Below are 20,567 nucleotides of genomic sequence, written 5' to 3'. Positions count from 1 at the left end.
CTTTCTCCCTCATGTCAAGGCTTCCCTCTATTCTTAAACCCTTTCTTCCTTTAGTAGATAGCAAGAATCTCTGGACCCAGGGGTAGGTAAGACCACACCCCTTGACAGCAAGAAGAAACTACAGAAGATGATACCTCCACCTGTTTACCCTTGTAAGGTTTCAAGGGTCCAGGGCTTTGAGGGGGGAAATTGTTACTGTAGACAGTCAAAGCACAGGCAGCCACCAGCAGAGTGAGCACAGGCCTGGTTGGCAACTTTGACAGGGCAGGCCATGCAAGGGCTACACAAGGGATATGGGTGATCTGGGATCCAGGGGTGCCCCATGGACTCCAACTGGCTCCTCTATATGTGCAGGTGCTGTGTCCAATGTTGGGCGGCAGGCTGAGGGCTGCAGTGTCTCCAGGCTTCCTGATGGTTGGTCCTGCAGATCCCTCTCCCCACTGACCCTGATACTGTAGACAGTCAGGGAGCACTGGGAAGTTAACCACTGGCCAAGATGGCACAAGGGGAGGTTCTTTCACTGAGTGTGCCAAAAGGTAGAAGGATGAATGGATAGGGCTTGATCATGCCAAAAGCTCATAAGGTAATTGGATAGAAACAAAAGCCTTCCCCTCCCTACCCCTATAAGAACCATGGGCTTAAGCAGGAAGGGGAGATGGTCTTTGAGACGGGAGTCCACCATTCTCCCAGGTCTCAGCACCTGTATAAACATCTTTCTTTTTGTACCAGCACCTGTCTCACGAGTCTGGTTTTTGTGGCAGGCAGCCAAACCTGCATTTCAGTTACACTATCAGCCATTTTGAATAGTACCCATGGTTGGTCTAACTTGATTTACATTTGATACTTATTACTCCAATGGCTTGTTGCTACTGGTAAAAGCTTCAACACAGAAAACAGAACATTTGGAATACAATATTAATAAGCATTTTGAACAGAGATTTAGTTTCATTACAGCCCTTGACATGGTATGTTTTACAGCTCTAATTTCATTTCCAATTTTGAAGACTCAGAGAAAGTAAATGGATTTCAGAAAATAAAGAAAACAAATAAAAAGTGGAGGGGGAGAGATATGCTCCCCAAGTGGCAAATCCAGGCCAAAGAGCTAAATTAGCCAGGCAGTTTTACAGGAAGGGGAACAGGGAAATGCAAGAAGCACAATTAAGCTTTGGAACCTTCACCAGGGAAGGAGAGGACAAGGGGACAGTAGGCCTGGCTATGAGCCATATAGGAGAGACTAGGATGGGAGGGAGTTCTGTGAGAAAAGCCCAGAGGGTATATCAGGGGCTCAGGCCTAAGGGCCAAGGTTGCATGAACAACGAAATAAAATCCCTTTTCAGCCAAAGGGCTTGCAGGGAGAGGAGTTGGCCCTCACCCTATGTACCTGACAGTCTGACAGAGATGGCAGGAACAAAGTGTTAAATGAGCCTCCTAGTCTCCCTCCCAGTACCCCAAAGAAGCCTTCAATCAGCTTGCTCCCTTTTCCCAACTTGTCTCCAGCTCAATGCCAGGCATAAGGCCTTCCTAGAGAAAGCCACTCTCCCTTCTGGGCTTTGTTGGCTTTTAAATGAAGTTCTTCCTTCTTTCTGTTCCAAGGGTCTTTTTATTTTTTTTCCTGATTAGTTTATTTTCCCCAATCCATTTTCTTCAGTTCTACTTTTAAGCCAGGGCTGGTGGCGGGAGCTGTAGGGCATTTAGCAGGAAAGCTTGGAAGATTCTACCTCACTTTAAAAAATACCTTTGCTTAAAAACACATATATCCAGTGATTAGCAATTAAGATGTGAAAAAAATCAACTACTTAGTAGTTAAATTCTACTAATTATCAAAAGTGATGGCCTGGGGTTAACAGAGTTACAGAGGGAAGTCAGACTGCATTTCTTAAAGCTTTTTTTTATGCTTCACAGGTCTCTCTTAGTGTTAATTGCACTTAAAATACTTTTTTCCCCCATTTAATCTCTGAAAGTTGTTCATTGTTTTCTTCATTTATAAAGAGGAAAGGGGTCAATTTATCATTTGCTCAATAGCGCTCTGAATTTGATCAAGATTCTGTGCAGATTTGTGTGACAGGTGCAGTAGAGACTGTGCTGTTGTGACCTTCAGAGCTTGGACTGTAGTGGCTTCAGGTGCTTGTAGAAAGATTCATGGACCTCTGCTTTGTTCAGTGGGGAGTTCTTGGCCCACTCAAAAAAGTTCTCATACACATTCCCGTCATAGTGGCCCAGCACGGAGCCCAGCGACATATCCTAGAAATCAAACGCATCGACCAGAGCAACGGCATCTGGGCGGATCACGGTCAGGGGCTCCTTGATGCTCTGGTGCACTCGGGTCACCTGAGAGTCTGTCAGGATGCTCTCCTGGAGAAAATCCCCCGCCTTCTGACTGATTCCGTACAGACGATATAAGAGACAGAGATTCATCAAGACAGCCTGGATGGATTTATCTTGAATTTTGAGGACTTGCTCTGAAAAGAGCTTAACCTTCACACAGTGGCAATGTGGCTCACTTGCTCGGACGAGGTCAAAGGAAGTCAGGTTCCAGGCTACCTCCTTACTCTTCCTGTGACTCACTTCAGTTTGCAGGTTTTTGGCAGCAATTTCTACTAATCTGGCCGCACGGAGCCTATATGCTTCTGTGAGGCTGTCGGGGTTGTCGATGTCCACCACAGTTGGCCACACCACCACCTGCTGCGGCTGGATTCGCTGACTGGGCAGGTCATTCAAGTAGGACACCATGCCACAATCAACTTTCCTGAGTGCACCTGGTCATAGCTTTTCATCAGAAACTGGGCGGTCTGCAGCATCATGATGGTGTTTTCTCCCTCGAAGGTGCAGGTGGGGGTGAAAGTGATGTAAATGTTAGGAAGACCACTGCAGTGCGAGTAGCCATGCCCACCACAGGCCATCCAGCAGGCTTTGATGCCAGTGGTAGTTGTCCAGGAGGTGAAAGCCTTTAGCCGGGCAGTGAGGGCATGAAGCTCGGGCAGTTCACTCAGGTCCCCGGGGCCAATGTCTTCATTAATCCGATGATAGGTCTCCTTCATGTATGCTCCCACAAAATGGGAGGCATAGGCAGTGGTCAGGAGTGGAAAGAGTTTATACTGCTGGGTTTCAAAATCCCAAATCTGAGGTTCTGGTTCACCGGGCTTGATTTCAGACTGGTACCTCACAGCGCTGTAGCGGATGGCAATGGTGCATGCCTTAGCCAGACACCGAGCAGCTTCTCCCACGAGGACGGACCTGATAAACACCATGGTCCCTTAGGTCAGCTTGTTACTCACGGGTTTCATGTATGTGCCATCAGGTTTTATCTGGGCATACTTCATCAGCATGTTTTCTCTGGGGATATGATAATGGTCCATCTTCAGGTAGCCATTATCCATCTCGTCATAGCCAAATTTGGGACCAATGTCACCAACGGTGATGCCTGGCAAAGGCTCGTGGGTTCCAATTTCACGAATAGGTACAATAAAGGCATGTAATCCATAGCATTTCCCCTTCGTGTAGAGTTGGGCAAGTACTATTGCATGATTTGAAGTCTTTCCAGGGCCTCCAGGCCACCACTTGATGGAGGTCACAGTAAGACTGTTGAGAATGAACTCCTGGGTTTCGGGGTCATAAGTGGCTGTGGTTTCCAAGCCTCGCAGATGAGTTCCATGACCCATCTCTGTCTGGGCATAAGTGCCAATGATCTCCAGGTTCCAGGTGGGCATGAAGAAGCTCTCCTGCTACTCCACAGTTGCCTGGTGAAGCAAGGCGGGCAGGAACATGCCCAAGTGAAGATCCAGAGGCGAAGGCCCTCGGTGCACAAAGTTTTTAAACCACGTGATTTCCTCAGGGTCTGAGATGCCATACTCCCTGATCTTCTGCACCATGCTGGCACTCTTCTTAACAGCCACCTCATAATGCCAGCTGCGAGTGAGGAAGTTCAAGTCCTCATGCTGGAAGTCCAGGTCATTCAGAATCAGGTTCTCGATCTCTCGCTGGCGCCAGGTATTCTCCGGGCTATCTTCCAGAATGTGCATGAGCAGCTCCGGACTGAAGCTGGCGGAGGCCCACTCCCTGCACAGGTCCAGATTCATGGTGACAGCTATTGGAGGTAGCCTCCAAGGGTCTTATTAGGGGCCTGTGTAGACCTGCCCAGGACTGACAGCTTGATCAACACAGAACATGTGTGTTCTGTGATTTCCAGTTTCCCACTGTGACAAATCTGAACAGTCAGCTCCCTCTTGGTTCCTACCTGACAAGAATCCCAGAATATCTCAGGGAGAATGAGAGGGAGTTCCACTAACCTGAAGGGTTGGGAAAGGGAGCCCTATGGCTGGCAGGTGGCAGGCGCTCCAGAGCAGGCAGAAGTGTGCTGTTAGCTCATCAAAAGTTAACTCCTGGGGAGTGCTCTTCATGCCTGCTGGACATGGAGTCAATCTTCAGCTGTGAGTCAAAAAGATGTGTTTCCTTAAACTTCAGAGGGAAAAAGGCGCCTGTGAACAAAGGACTTGATGAGTAGCTTGTTAGCTCACCAAAGTGGGGCAAGTTCAGGTGTGTGTGGGAAAAGAGGAGGCACTTACATGGTAGGATCTGAGGGCGCTTCAAACTAGTCTAAAATGCTAAAATTCCCACCATTGGAGTCTATCATTTGGATTAAGATATTGAGAACTTCTCTTAAAGTTCGCTGTTACCTGGGAAGTGTAACAATCATTTCCCAAACTTCTCAGCAGGAATTTGTACATTAGGTTAGTGGGTAGTTGCTCCCTCCTAGTAATGGGATAGAATCTTTAAGAAACTCCTCTGCATAAACACATTCTTGATATAAAAGAAAGACTTGGTGTAGAGGAGGGTGTGTGGCTTTAAAACGGTAGCTGTGGAAAGGGGAGATAAATCAGAAGGTTCCCAGGGGTGGATGTAAGGAGTGTGGTACCCCAAGGCAAGAAGCATGGGCAAGGGAGATGGCAGTTAAGTTGTTCAAAGGCAAGCTTTTCTGCATGGTAGAGTGGAATGAACATGGACCAGGTCTCAGAGGGCCTGAATTATAGCCTGGCTGGTCCACCTAAGGGGTCTTTGAGTTAACTATTCTAGGCCTCAGCTATTCATCTTCCAGAAGGGAATGGTAGTCCCTCTTCTACCTGTTTCATTGGGCTGCTGTGTGACTCAGGAGAAAAAAAATGAACAAAACTTTATGTAAACTCCACAATACAGCATTAATGAAAGGACTATGATTATTTTCTTTCACAGTCTTTTCCAGTGCTTTCTCTTACTGGAAGTTGGTTTACAAAAGTGAGCAATTCCAGATTGTAAAATATGACACTAAGTGTAAATTCCTTGCCTAGTTTCTGGTAGAGATGAACCATGTCTGTTAGTGTTCCTGGGTCTGAGGTTCCAGAATTCTATAGCGTTGCCTCTCCATTCTCCAGCCAGGCCCCAGCAGTTACCAGGTCTGGAGCATTTTGAGATGTTTTCAGTGGAGAACTCAACTCAGCCTTTGCAAGAACCTAAAAACCCACCCCACCCCTTTCTCTCCTGTTACAGTTCATTCTTAAAGACCTCTCCTCTTTGCATTTAGCATATGATGAGGTCATCCTAATCCATATTCTCAGGCTAGAATTTTAAAGTTTTTCTGAAAAATTGAGAGGCTAACTCATTTTGATCATAAAGTCACACAATTCATGGGATACTTTTTATATCATAGACCACAGTGTGAATGGTCTTCCCTGGATTTTTGCAATATAATTGCCCCGCTTGCAGTTACCTAGTTACCACCCACCCCAACCTGTACTCCACTTTACCTCACTAACTTCTACTTCTTCAGTCTGCTTTGGCTCCTAAGACTAGGTGAGATGAACCTCTTTACTTGCACAATTCCCTGTGCTTTCTTCTGCCAGAGCACTGATCACTATACTGAATTATCTGGCTACTGGCCTTTAACCACCACTAGACTGTATACTACTTAAGGGTAAGAATTATGCCTCCCTCTCTGTCTCTCTATTCCCACCTGCTCCCCCAGGCCTAATCAATAGTAGGCATTGAGTAAATAGTTGCTAAATAAACTAGCACTCTGGGATGTTGAGAATTGTACAGCTGGGGAGCTTTGGAAGTACAGCTATGGCTTCTCTGACTAACCCCCAAAGGATGCTATGCTTATTTAATTACTTGTGTTGGGGGACGGGGGAGTTCAAACAGATGTTATAAGAGCTCACTTAGCAAAGGACAGTGATTAGGGTTTTCTTTTATTAACTAAATAGATAGCACCCTAGTGGAATATTAAAAGCCAGATGGCACAACTTGCATTTGTGTATATCTGGAAGGGAAGCACTAGAGTGTCAGCATTGTCTTATTTAACCTTAAGTCCAGTCTAAAAAGATACTCTCTGCCTTCTTCTAGGTCAAAACAAATACATTGAACCACACAGGTCTAAGTTCTCAATGGTAGGTAAACAAGGCCCTGTGTGACTAAACGCATTTGCCTCCACTCCACATCCATTTCCCTCCTACTCTAGTTGGGAGAAAGCCAAGGGTAAGATGGAAGATGGGATCTGTTATGGACTGAGTTGTATCACCCCCTAAAATTCTTTGTTGAAGCCCTAACCCCTAATGCCTCAGAAAATGATTGAATGTGTGGATAGGGCATTTAAAGAGGTAATTAAGTTAAAATAAGGTCATTACATTGGGGCCCAATCCAATTGGAGTGATGTCCTTATAAGAAGAGGAAATTTGGACATTTAATGGAGACACCAGAGACATGCATGCAGAGAGGGATGATCATGTAAAGAGGCAGCAAGAGGTGAGCCATCTATAAGCCAAGCAGAGAGGCCTCAGAGGAGTCTAACCCTGTTGGCACATTGATTTTGGACTTCTAGACTTCAGAATTATGAGAAAATAACTTTCTGTTGCTGCAGTCAACCAGTTTGTGGTATTTTGTTATGGCATCCCTAGCAAACTGAAACAGGGTCCAATCATCAGCAAACCTTGAGTTTCAGTTAAACTTTGGAATGCTGTGATAGCCTCAGACTTGTCTCTGAATCCGGATCATCTGTGCCTCTGACATGGAGCTTAACCAGAGTTGTACTTCTCCCCTAACCCTCACCTCAGACCCAATGCCCATTTCTTCATAGTTGAATTCATTTTGCCTTTTCCTCTTTCATTCACTTACTCATTCTCTTGCTCACTCAACAGTTACTGAGGTGCTCCAAGTAATATAATGTTTTGCCCTTAAGAAACTTTAATATTTTATAAAGGATACATACCTACCCTCTGAGGTTAGGGATGAACTCTGTGTGGCATCACTTCTACCTTGGGTGATTGGACTGGTTAGTGGAGAAGGAGTAACAGTAGTCTGTGAACAAAAGGAACTAAGACTTGCAGTGCAATATGATGTTGCAATTAAGAGCTTAAATTCTGAAGTCACTCTGGCCTGGGTGTTGCACTTAAGAGGAAAGACTCTAAAGCTAAACTGTCTGGGTTCAGATCTAGTACTTACTAGCTATGTGACCTTGGTAAGTTGACTGTATAACAATACTTATCTCATAGGTTTATATTAAGATTACATAAGTTAATACACACAAAACTGTTAGAACAGTGCAAGGTACATAGTGATCACCACATAAAATTTACTGTTTTAGAATTTAGGGACAGAAGACCTGGCTTACAGTCTTCCACTTACTTGCTATGTATCCTAGGGCTAATAAATTCTGCACCAGCTGGCTATCTTTCTACCTGACAAGGTGCTTGTGAGGAGCAGGTGGGAATATCAACATTTAAGGGTGTTGTAATCTGTGGGAGGTATTTTGTTGTTGTTAATTGAGTTGAGCCTTGAAAGATGGTGAAGATTTACTATGAAAGCTATCAGCCACTGAGCACTTAAGCATATACCAGGAGCTGGGCTATGCATATGTAAAGGAAATAAAAGAGGCAGATATTTCCTCTTCTAGCTCCCTGGCTCCTAGAGCACGGACACATGGCATACTCTTAGTCAAACTGATGTTCCCACACAGGGCTCTGAATCTTGAGGGAGTATCAGAAAGACAGAAGGAGGTCAGGTGTCCAGAGGTAGTGCCAGTGGCACGGTATCATCAGAAGTAACATTTTATTTAGCTAAACTGACCCTGAAATGTGAGCTAGTTTGGGGTTGCCCTGCTCAGCCTCTTCTGGTCACGGACTATTTTCTGAACCGGATAGCCAGCCTTTCAGTTGGTTCTGTGAGCAACTTGGAGTCCCTTCAATAAATCCCTCTTCTGAACATAACTAGAGTTGGTTTTGTTTACAATAAGCAACACTGAATAATATATATTTTTAAATGTGTCTATTTCTCTCAATAGCCCTGAATAGAATTGTTTTTATCCCGATTGATGAGAAAACTGAAGCTTAGAGGGGAAGCATAACTTGCCCAATATCACACTGATGGTAAATGACAAGGGCTGAACTTGACTTTGACTATGGACTCAGCAGTACTTACCACTGCGATATCCCTATGGGAGAGGTTGGTGAAGAGCATTCCACACAGAAGAAATCCCAAGTCAAACCCAGATGTAGGACAGCATAAAGAGGAAGGGGTTCAGAAAAATGATTAGGAGTTTCTAGATTGGCCAAAATAAAAGATTCATGCTGGAGATGGTAAGAAACAAAATTGGAAAGAGAGCTTGGGATCAGCTGTATGAATTCCATTTGTTGTCATTTTGTAGCTACTAAAGATTTAGGCTTTATGTGTTAGCCTGAGTGTGAGGTGATAGGAACTTAACTGGGGAAGGGCAGAAAGAAATTCTATAGAAAGATTAGGCAAGTCTTGACTAATTAATGATTATTTAGTGCAGAAGATCCTGGTGATTGAGAGGCTATTGACACCCTTTACAGAAATGGGAAAGTCTGGTCTAGGAGGGCTTTGTGGGGGAGAATGGATGAATAATCTGTTCAGGGGGAAGGGCCTTCTTTCTGCTTGTACTGGGATTGGCCTTTCTTGAGTCCAGGCCACACTGTCATAATTTGTAGCCTTTCAGTCTCTTATGTCATAGTCCTTGCCATTTGCCTTTTCTCTATGTGGTTTAAAAGCCAAGACCCCTAGGATTGGTTGATAAGACCCTAGCTTCATTTTGGGAATGGCAACATTATCCACAGATGTGTAAAGCAATAGCTTATTAGAAAAGTGGAATTCTAGCCAGTTGGAGGTTGTCATCTCACTGGGCCCCCATGGCCTAGTTATGGTTATTAATAACTAATGGCTCTCCCATTCCTGTTTCCAGCAGCCCAGTAGGACCTCATCTCTTACAGTTTGCTGCCCTTTTACTACAGATGTTAGCAGTGACCCAACTGACAGTCCTTTAGCCTGTGTTTCCAGTTATCTCCAAGGCATCTCCTGCCCAGCCCTTGCCTAGGCATAACTTTGTCAGCTTTTGTGATTCTAAGAGAGGATAAAGGGGGATGACCCAGGTCCCAGCCCTCTGGCTAGTTTCTCTAGGTTAGGTCAGAGTAAAGTTTATTTCAACCCAGTATGGTGGTGCTCTCTCTCTCTCTCTCCTCCCCTCCCATCTTCTCTATCTTCAACCATTTTTTTTCTTCTTCTACCTCTCCTTTGTCCTCACTGGCCTGACTATTATTACCTCAGCTTCATTTTCCCCTCCTTCTTTCGTGCATTCAACAAAAACTGAATCCCTATTGTGTGCCTGGACCTATGCTACCTGTTGTAAATACAGATATGAATAAGACACAGGTTCTGCCTTTAAAGAGAAATAATGGGAAGATATGCAATGATAAAAATAAGACCAGGACATAATGAGGACATAGAGGACTGCCTTATTCAGATTGGAAATGGAATATTGAAGATGGGAGAGAAGACAAATATTAATATTCCCAATACATCACCAGTTACCTACTCATTTCCAACCTAATGGGCAAAAGTGGTAGGGGAGGGACAGAAGCCAGACTTTAGTTGGTTGAGAAGTGAATGTACAATAAGAATGTGGAGATAGCAAACGTAGAATACTCTTCTGAGAAAATGAGATGAGAAGGAGAGGGGAAAAGGTTGCATAGTAGCTAGACAGGATCAAGGGCCAAAAAAAGGTTTGGGTTTATTTCTGCTTTCTTTTTAATAAGAGAGGCTTGAATTTTTAGGCAGAGAAGAAGAATCTAGTTCAGAGAGAGATAGAGAGGATAAGGAAGAGATGAGGCCACCTGACAGAGCAAGGTCCTGAAGGAAGAAGAAGGGGTAGGTCTAAGGCCTAGCTAAAGGTTTTGGCCTTAAACAGGAAGAGACTACCTCACCCTGTGAAACTGGAGGAGAAGAGGGGAGGGATGGGTGTGAATGGAGATAAGATTGTAGTTGGTAGGAGTGGGAAGCTCAAATGACCCATCCTGATGGCCTCAATATTCTCAATGAAGTAGAAAGCAAAGTTTTCTGCCAAGGGTGAGGCAACCAGGGTTGAGTAAAAGGGCTTGAGGAGGATAGAGAAATGTTTGCAAAAGTCATTGAGAAAATTGTAAGAGGGTTTGGATCAAGGTGAAATGAGAAGACTGATGGGTGGAGTTGTGAGCTTAGCTGAACTTGGAGAGTAAAAATCTGTAAGGGCAGAAGTCTCTAGAACTGTGAGATTTGCCTCCAGCAGTGTTTAGCTGTTCAATTGAAGTAGCAGAGAAGGTAGTGTTGTGCTGTTCTCTATTTGGGACTTGGTTGGGTGGGTATGGCAGAAGGACAGGAGTTACCAGCAAAGGGAGGGTGTTGCAGAGGAAGGGGTTCAGATGCTTAGCCATGGGGTCTGGAAGAAGAGAGACCAAGAAGGGACTAACAAACTGACAGAATGGAGGGATCATGAGACTGAAAGGCTCTGTGAGGTGGAAAAAACAAGTGTTAGAAGGCTGGGAGGTGTGAAACAGCCTGCATGTTCCATGAACTGTTCATAGTTCTGTTGACTAGATCATGGGACAATAGTGGAGATCTGGAGAGAGAAGAAGCTAGAGAGGTAGCAGGGCTCAGCACAGAAAAGCTTCATGGACCACTATTTAAGTTGGATGTTGCAGAAAAGGCAGAAGCAAGGCAAGCTTACAGAGGTAGTTTTACAAAGTGAATTATGGGGAAAAATAGACCTCTGGAGTCCCACTGGTTGTTTCCCTAAATTCTTATACTCTCTTCTGATGATTTCTAAGTTGACTTTCCTATTATAAAATCTGTGGTGTCAATCCTCCCCACTTTCTCCCTAAATAATATCTGGGTGGCAGGAAGTTAGATTAATTCCTAACCTCAAGAGAATCAGTCTGTTGAAAGAGCCCTGAGTTTGGAGTCTGGAACCTTGGATTCTAGTTCCACCTTTCCCATCAACCAACTGTTTGACTATAGGCATCTCCATCTCTCTGAGCCTCTTTTTTGTTATCTATAATAAGAGGGAAATATGACCTGTCCTGCCTGAACTTCCTAAGGTTGTTGCGAGGGTGAAGTGAAGTTCATAGATGTCAATGTGCTCTGTCAAGTTAAGTGTATGATGCGCAGAATGGATGATTATTACAAGGGTCTGGCCAGGTTGGCCTTGTGTCTTTCCTTTACAACTTCATAACACAATCTAACTTCTGCTTCCTTCCTTCATTCCCAGTCCCTACATGCCTGCCAGTTCCCCCAGAGGTCAGGCTGGAGCTGGTGGGAGCTGAAAAAACAATCTCAGCAGCTCTGTCTGAGATGATGAGCTGAGAAACCAAAGGCTCTTTCTTTGCCAAGGAAAAGGTTTTCTTTGCTTTGCTCTTCCTCGCCAATAAATCTATTTGACTCCATCATTCCATGACAAGACTGATTGGCCTTGCCTTTGTGATGTGCCAGCTCAGCATGGGAGATGGGAAACTGCAAAATGTGATGCTTTCCTTTTCCATACATGTTTAATTAATTGTTGCAAAGACTCGGATTAATAAAACACTAAGCTCCCTCTGACTGGGTTTCCTGGAGAGGGAGATTCCAACAGCTTTTAAAGGAAATGTCAAAGTGTTTAGAGTTCAGGCTTCAAGCAGCTTAATGCTTTATAATGTTTTGGAGTGAACATCTCATGGATTCTTAATGATGGGTTATTTAGAATTGAAAATAACTGATCAGTTAGTCAATATGATGAACATGAATCAAACACAGCAAACTCTGGAGAAAGATGAATCCTTTTTATTCATTGTTTTATACCTTCTTCCCCAGGAAACCTTTTAGCTGAGTTACTATTCAATCAGTCAATATTAATTAGGCACCAACTGTGTGCTTATCTCTGCACAGGGTACCATGAACATCATACCAAAATGAACAAAAACAAAATACATATTCCATACTGTTATAGGCTGAATTGTAGTCCCCCACCCCAATTCATATGTTGAATCCCTAACCCTTAGTTCCTCAGAATGCAACAGATAGAGCCTTTTAAAAAGTAATTAAATTTAAATGGGATCATTAGGATGAGCCCTAATCCAAAAAGACTTATGTCTAAGAAGAGGTTAGGACAGACAGAGAAGGACCCTAGGCATGTGCATGCACAAAGAGATGACCATGTGAACATATAGGCAGAAGGTGGCATTTGAAAGCCAAGGAGAAAAGCCTCAGAAGAAATCAACCCTGCAGACACCTTGATCTCAGACTTCTAACCTCCAGAACTGTGAGAAAATACATTTCTGTTGTTTAAGCCATACAATCTATGATATTTTGTTATAGCAGCCCTAGCTGACTAACACACATAGTAGTGTGGCTTGAAGTAAGATTAAATAAACATATGTGCCTGGCCTGTGTGGCTCAGCAGTTGAACATCAACCTATGATCTAGGAGATCATGGTTCAATTCCCGGTTAGGGCACATGCCAGAGTTGCAGGCTCGATCCCCAGAGGGGGGTATGCAGGAGACAGCTGATCAATGACTCTCTCATCATTGATGTTTCTATCTCTCTCTCTCCCTCTCTCTTCCTCTCTCTGAAATCAATAAAGACACATTTAAAAAAAAAATAAACTAAACGTGTAAGTCTTTACTTATACTTGTTATATCTGGGAGGGTGTGTAATATAGTTTTGCCTCCAGAAAGCGATTTCTATCACCAATCAAAAATGAATATGGAGATCAAAAGATGGTATAAAAATTTCCTTGGCTTTTCTAAAACTTCAGGTCCTCTACCAGGCTACAGATAGGGTATCTGGAAGGAGCATCTAGTATCCCTTCTCACTATAGCTTCTCTTCCACTTCTCCTTTTCCACAGACCCCTGGGTCTTTTTCTAGCCTGATTTTCAACATCTGTAGGATCCTTTAGGTCCTATGGTTTACTTACAGAGACTTTATGTCTGTACTTCTCAGACATCAGAACCATCAGGGGTGCCAAATTAAAATGCAGATTCAAAGACCTCTTCATGAATAATTCAGGTACAGAGGGTCTGGGCAGGGCCTAGAAATCTACACTTATAATTTTTCAGTGTGAGATATGCATACAAAAAAGTGCACATATGATACATGTGTATAATTTAAAAAATAATAAGGAGATGAACACTGATGTACCAACCACTGAGCCTTAAAAATAGGACATTTCTCTGTGTACCCCTCACCAATTGTATTCCTCCTCAAAGAAGCAAGCAATTCACTGGATTTTATGATAATCTCTTTTTGATTTTCTTATGTTTTCCACATGTGATTATACCTTTGAACAAGAAAAACCTGTGTAGCTTCCTTGTTTGAAGACCTTATATAATGGTATTATACTATTTATATTTTTTGGCAACTTGATTTTATCATCAACATTGTTTTTGAGATTCATTTATTTTTATGCATTTGGCTATAGTTTACTCATTTTCACTGCTATGCAGTATTCAATTCTATGAATACACCATAATTTATTTAGCCTTCTCCTGTTCCTGGTCATTTGGGTTGTTTCAAGTTTTAGTTTTGTTTTGTTTTGCTATTATAACAAACACTGACATAAATATTCTTATATATGTCTCTGGGCTCATAGAAATCTTCATTTTTTAACCAGATTTCCAAATTGAGTCTGATGTAAATGGTCCAAGAATGTTATTGGACCTTCATGTTATTCATATTACATGTAAAGTATAAATCTCTCTTGCTAGTATTGACTTCATCACGAGCCATGACTCCAATGCTTCATTTTAGAGGGAGAGAAAACTCTGAATCTTTACTTTTATTTGCAAAAATCCCACTCTTATTAAGATGGTAAGGTGCAAGGAAAGAAGGGAGAGAGTGGGGAAAGTGGAAAAAAACTTCCATATGTCACATGTATTGCATTGGAGGAGAAGAACATATGTAACAAGTGTTCAACTATGTGGTAGAGATTATAAGTGTATAGATGCTTATATTTGGATATTCAGAGACAGCAATCAACTTTAGTCACATAATAGGTGTCGACTTATTCATTCACTAATTAAAAGCATCAACACAGATTGAAATAGTTAGAAAGGGCTTCCTGAAGGAAGTGGGCAAGAGCTGGACTTTGAAGGTTGGGCAAGCTAAAAATTGGGATAAGTGTAGAGGATGTCAGCTGATGGCTAGATGTCGCTTAAGAGAAAAAAACTAGAGGGACTACAAGGAAAATTGGAAATGTAAATGGCCAGACTAGAGTGGTCGTGTGTGGGGTATAAAAACTGCAAATCTAGCCAACAAAGGCATGGCAAATCTAGTTCAGTTTTAAGAAAGTTCTGAGATTCCAGATCCTACCTGGGGACTAAGGAAGAGGGCACAGCTTTGGAAATACAGGGTGGAAATGATAAAAATACCAAAATCAGGGCACTCTGTAGAAAATAAATCATGAAGAAGTGACCATAGTGTCAAGGACCCAGGAGAACAGGGCTGGTAGAAATAAGTAGGTAAATAATTTAGCTATAGTAAATGGTTCTCACAAATGTCAAAGCCTTCTCCTTGCTCTTCTAGATATTAAAAAGTCTTTATGACACCTTATTCCTTTTTTGTACAATACTATCCATCTTCATTCTAAGCTGAAGACCTTATCTCCCTCTTCATTGAGAAAAGAGAATGAATTAAATGGGAACTCCTTTACCTTCTCACCACCACATCTACCTACCTACCACCATCTGTAGCCTTGCTTTCTGATGTGCTGGCTGAACTGTCTCCTGTTAAAGGCCATCCTTTCTGACCCGGCCGGGCATGGCTCAGCGGTTGAGCATCAACCTAGGATCCAGGAGATCGAAGTTTGATTCCCAGTCAGGGCACATGCCCGGGTTGCGGGCTCGATCCCCAATGACTCTCTCATCATTGGTGTTTCTATCTCTCTCTCCCTCTGCTGCCCTCTCTCTGAAATCAATAAAGATATATAAAAAAATAAAATTAAAAAAATAAAGGCCATCCTTTCCACTTGTGCACTGGATCCCATCTGAATCAGTTAGGATTAGGTTCATATGAAAGCAACAGGGGTCCAAAATAATACTGGCTTAAACAGAGACTATTTCTCTCACACATAAGAGTGGAAGTAGGCAGTCCAGAGTTGGTATGGCCACTTTCTTGACAAAATCTTTAGAAACCCAGGCTCCTCTAAACTCTCCGCATCCTTTGGGTGTGGCCCTTGCCCTCAAGGTCCAAAATGGTAGCTTGAGTTCCAGCCATCACATCCAAATTTCAGGCAGCTGGATGGAGAAAGGGACAAAAGATGGAACAAAGGACATGTGCCAGCTGTCTTTCAAAGAAGGTTCCCCAGAGGTGTCACATGATACTTCTGATTACATCTTATTGGCCAGAGATAGTTACATGGCCACATTTAGCAGCAAGGAAGGCTTGAAAGTATAATCTTTATTCTAGTATGTCATGAGGCTAACTATGAATTGGAAATTTTATTATTGTGGAAGAAGAGGAGACAGATATTAGAGGCTAGCTAGAAGTCATTGCCGCACCATCACGTTTTCCCTTTTTAAGAACTTTTGCCTTTCTACCAAATAATCTTAACAGCATATAAACTTGAGTTAGCATTTGCTATCCCAAAAGTAAACTCTTCCTCGACCTTACTATCCATCCAAGCTGCTTCCCTACATTCTGTACCCATTAACAGCAAACATTCTTGAAATAATTGCCTACACATGCAATCTCTTTTTCCTCTCTTCTTATTTATCCTTAAATCCACTTCATTCTGGTTTCTGTGCACATCAATTCACCAAAACCTCTCTTGTCAAGATCCTCAGAGACCTCTATGTTGCCAAATCCAGTGATCACATTTCTGTTTTGATTTTGTTAACCTTTTCATTCACATTTGAAATAGATGATCACTCCTTATTTCTTTGAAACTTTTCCTCTTTTGGCTTCACTAATACCATATATTTACCAATCTGGCCACACCTTTTCAGTGCCCTCTACCTGAACTCTAATATTGGAGTTATCTATGCTTTGTTTTCAACCCTCTCTTCTCTCTGTCACATCATTCCTTAGGTGGTTTCTCATTCCCATAGCTCTAAATACCATCTTTATGCTGATGACTTCCAGTGAAGGTCCTCAAAAGACTCTAAACTTTAGATTCATATATTCATCAGTCTATTTAAAATCTCTGCTTAGACATCTATTAGACATCTCTAGCCTAACACATGTAAAATAGAACTCTTAACGCCCTCCTCCTACACAGTTTGTACTTTCCTCATGTTTTCCATCTTAGAGAATGACATTAACATGTCAGAATCCTGGAAGTCACAATTTATTCTTCCTTTTCTCTCACTCCAAATTTCACTCCATCAGAAAATCCTGACCATTGTACATCTGATATGAATTTCTAATTCATCCACTTTTCCACTATTCCTACCCTACTCTAAGGGAAGGTCATCTCTTGCTCAAACTGTAAGATAAAATAACCTTTTAAAAGTGGAAATTAAATCATGTCACTCTCTTGATCAAAATTCTCTACTGGCTTCCCATTACACTTAAAATAAAATTCAAACTCCTAGATGATGTGGCCCCATGGTCTGGATGCCTCTTGGTTTATTTTCACTTCTCCCACTCTTTTTGCCTCAACTTACTATGTTCCATCCATATTGATCTTTGGTATTTGCATTATGTGTAAAGCTCTCTGACCTTAGAACTCTTTCATTTGTAGGTCTCTCTGCCTGAAATACTTTTCCATTAGCTTCTCCACATGATTGGATGCTTTTCAACCTTCAAGTCCTGAATCAAATGGTACTTTCTCATAGAGGTGTACCTGGACTACCTTATGTAAAGGAGTTCCTTCTTACTATTTTCTATCAGGTTTTATTTAATGGTATTGTCACAATGTGCAAGCACATGAAGTCAGAAACCTTGTCTTTCTTATTTGCTATTGTATCCCAGCACCTAGTATAGTTCCTGGCACTATGCCTATCAATAGGCTCAATAGATACTCAACAGCTACTTGTTGAAATTATGAATTAATAAATAAGAGGTATCTGAATCCCCTCGTAGTGATTGAGAGGGGAGGAGGAAAGTGCTGGGGAAGCAGTGAAGGTGGATGACCCCAGAAGGGTTTCCAATCAAGGCTAGAACCAGAGTTGAGGTCCTGAAGGGACAGCTAGAGGAAATACTATGCATATACATTTGAGCCAAGATCTTGAGGAAGAAATGAACCACTCCATGGCAAAAAGAAGATTGTAAAACAGGACAGAGCCAAGAGTCAGAGGCAAAATGGAAACCCAGTTGGAAGAAGAGTAAGTAGGCTGAGAACAAATGAGAAGGACCTTAGATAATTGTCAAGAACATTACTTGAGAGAAAGAGGTTGCTGCCCTACAGTAAGCAAAAAGATTGACTAAAAGTTGAGAATACAAAAGAGACTGAAGATCATTTCAACAATTTGCAAGCCTGGATGATCTTCAGCAGGACTGACTTTGGGTGGAGACTTTTAGGGCAGGTGCATTTCCAAGAACAAGTATTGAAGGAGTAAGAGAGCTTGTGAAGTGGGACCTTAAAGTCTAAGAATAGAAACTGGAATTTAAAGTTTCAGAGATATAGCAGTTCTGGGTAATGATGAGGTCTACTGTGTAGCTAAAGCAGTGGCTAAAATGGAGCAGAGCTGAAGATAACATGAAATGAGGGAGTCAAGGAGCCAAGAGTTGGTCCTTCTATATGGGACCCTCAGGCTAATGACAGGATTTGGGGTACAGGGGCATACCAGGATCTTCCATGGATCTGGGATAGTAACTAGAATGCTGGTAAATGTTAACAGTGAGGAGGCATAAAGGGTAAATGGTGTGAGGATCAAAGAAGGAAGAAATGCTGCTCGAGACTAACAGAAGGGCACTAAGAAAATGCTGGTGGTATCCTTTACTCTCAGGCTTTGGAAGAAAGAAAACTCACAAAAGAGAGGGCTTCAGAGGAAATATTTTAGTCTGGATTGTTCCCAAATCAGACGCTGAGATAAGTATTCCAGTATAAGTAGTTTTTTGGGGAGGTGATCACAGGAAATATCCATAAAGGAGTTCCGGGTGAGATAGAGGAGGGAAGAAAGCCAATAAAGGTACATGTTTTAATGCAAATTACCATTGTGGGTAACTGAAGCTTAATCATTCTGGAGAATTCTAAGAAGTATTGTTGAACGTTCAACTCACAGTTTTTCTACCTGAGGGACAGCCTACTCCTGTCAGTCATTGGTTCAAAGCTGTTCCAGGTAGATTGTTCATCCCCTGGCACTTCTGACTTCTTTTGTATACAGGCAAAGAGGGTTCTGGGGGAAATAGGGAAACCTCTAGGCAAAGAGATGCAGGGGCTAGCTGCTGGAAGCCAGGCTGGCATGGACAGAAATGGTAAGGGCCCAAGGGTTATGGGTAGAGCACAAACAGTATCAGCTACAAGAAGCAACGTGCAAGCAGGGAGCCAGAATTCCATCTGGACAAAGACATGGAGAGACCATTCTGCAACTAGAGAGAGACTGAAAGGCTTAATTGATGGACATTTAAAAAATAATTGTATTTATTCTTTACTTCAGTGTGCAAATTTTTTAACACCTCATAATGCTCAAATAATATTTAAATTTCCCCCAATTATTCCATAAATGTTCTTTACAGCTGGTTTGTCCAAATCAGGATTCAATCCAAAATCACACATTTATCTTTTAATGTCATTACCTTAAATTTCCTTAACTTGAGGACACTCCTTTTTATTTCATGCTATATTGACTTATCGAAGAAAGACAGCCAGTTGTTTTGAAGAATGTCCCACTTTTTGGAATTGTCTAAGTGCTTGTGGTGTTATTTAGCTTGTCGCTCAATCTCCTTTATTTCCTATAAACTGGACATTAGGTCTAAAGGCTTGATCACATTCAAGTTAAAGATGTATTTGGCTAGAATACATCAACATGGTTTTGCAGCACATCAGGAGACCACTTGCAACAGCATGATGGTAGCCAGATTGATTGTGTAATTAGGTTTGCCTCCTGATGCCCAGAAAATAGTCTGTGGGCTATTACTTTGTCATCACACAAATATCCAGCTACCCATAAACTATTCACATGATAGTTTTAATTCCACTTGACAATTCTTGTCTGGATCAATGAATTCATGACAGGCTTAAAAATAATTTTCTAATTCTATCACTCTATATTTACTGGTGGGCATTCACAATTAGAACTTGCCTTTTTCAACCAAGGCAACCTAGTGCAGTGGGTCAGAGCATGGACTTTGGAGCCATACTGTCTGTATTTAAATCCTGGCCCCACCACTTCCTAGTGGTGTGACTAAGTCACGTTACCTCTAAGTGCCTCAATTTCTTATCGGTAAAATGCTGTTGCTATAAGAATTAAATGGGGGTAATATTAGTAAATCAATCAGAATAAGGCCTGCTGCACAGTAAGTGCTATGTGTTAAATAAATAAAAAGTAAAAGTATGGCCATTTAGTTATACTAAAATATAGTTCCTACTGGAAAGGCAGCATAAATGCTAAATTCTTTCCCTTTAATTATGAAGTTTCAAAGTAAGGATTTGGTTTAATAGCTGCCACAAGGGGTGACAAATAAGTGGAATAAACATTAAAGAGCTCAGGAAAAGATTTTGGAGGGAGGGGAGCTGGGAGAAGAGCCCAGAATGAGAACTTGTAGAGCAGTACAGGGCTGGGAGAAGGAGAGCACAAGAAATAATCTTCTCCAACTTTTGTCTCCATCCTATATAGCCTCAGTCAAAATCTCACAGGGCTGGGTAACTAAAGGATATAAGAACAGAGGTCTTGGTTAAAAGACAAGTGGCTGGCCATCCATGCACATCTGCAAAAGAAATTCATATGTAATTCATATGTTCTCTTCACTTGTTATGATAATACTATTGCCTTGTTATAATACTGTATAAATTATATACAATATAAAATATTAACAGAAGTTTTAAATTCATAAAACAAAACTTGCAAGAAAGCAATGCAAAACTTATTCTAGCCCAATCGTCTTGATTTGTTAAATAAAATAATGAGCCCACATTTGGAGATCCACTTAAATATGTTCCTAGGCAGGGCCCATGTCATGGGTGCAAGACCTGTGCAGTCGCACAGGGCCCCATGCTCAGCAGGGCCCAAACTTGGTTCAGTGCTATGCTGTCACTGTCTTGAAATTCTTAATAATTTTTGAACAAAGGACCCTACCTTTTTATTTTGCTCTGAGCCCTGCAAATTATGTAAGTCTCTCTTCATAAAGCCTTTCTGGGTC

The 20,567-nt window shown here is 42.1% G+C and overlaps 1 pseudogene across 1 annotated transcript; it reads right to left on the bottom strand.

Annotated features, from left to right (window-relative positions):
- Nucleotides 1–1,976: 1,976 nt before the first annotated feature.
- Nucleotides 1,977–4,079, bottom strand: LOC308551222 (peroxisomal acyl-coenzyme A oxidase 1 pseudogene; annotated as a pseudogene). The gene has a single exon. The product of its transcript is annotated as a peroxisomal acyl-coenzyme A oxidase 1 pseudogene (transcript).
- Nucleotides 4,080–20,567: the final 16,488 nt, after the last annotated feature.

This window comes from Miniopterus schreibersii, assembly GCF_964146895.1.
Source record: "Miniopterus schreibersii genome assembly, chromosome: X".
Classification (NCBI taxonomy): Eukaryota; Metazoa; Chordata; class Mammalia; order Chiroptera; family Miniopteridae; genus Miniopterus; species Miniopterus schreibersii.
This window is presented reverse-complemented; position numbering and strand designations above follow the sequence as displayed.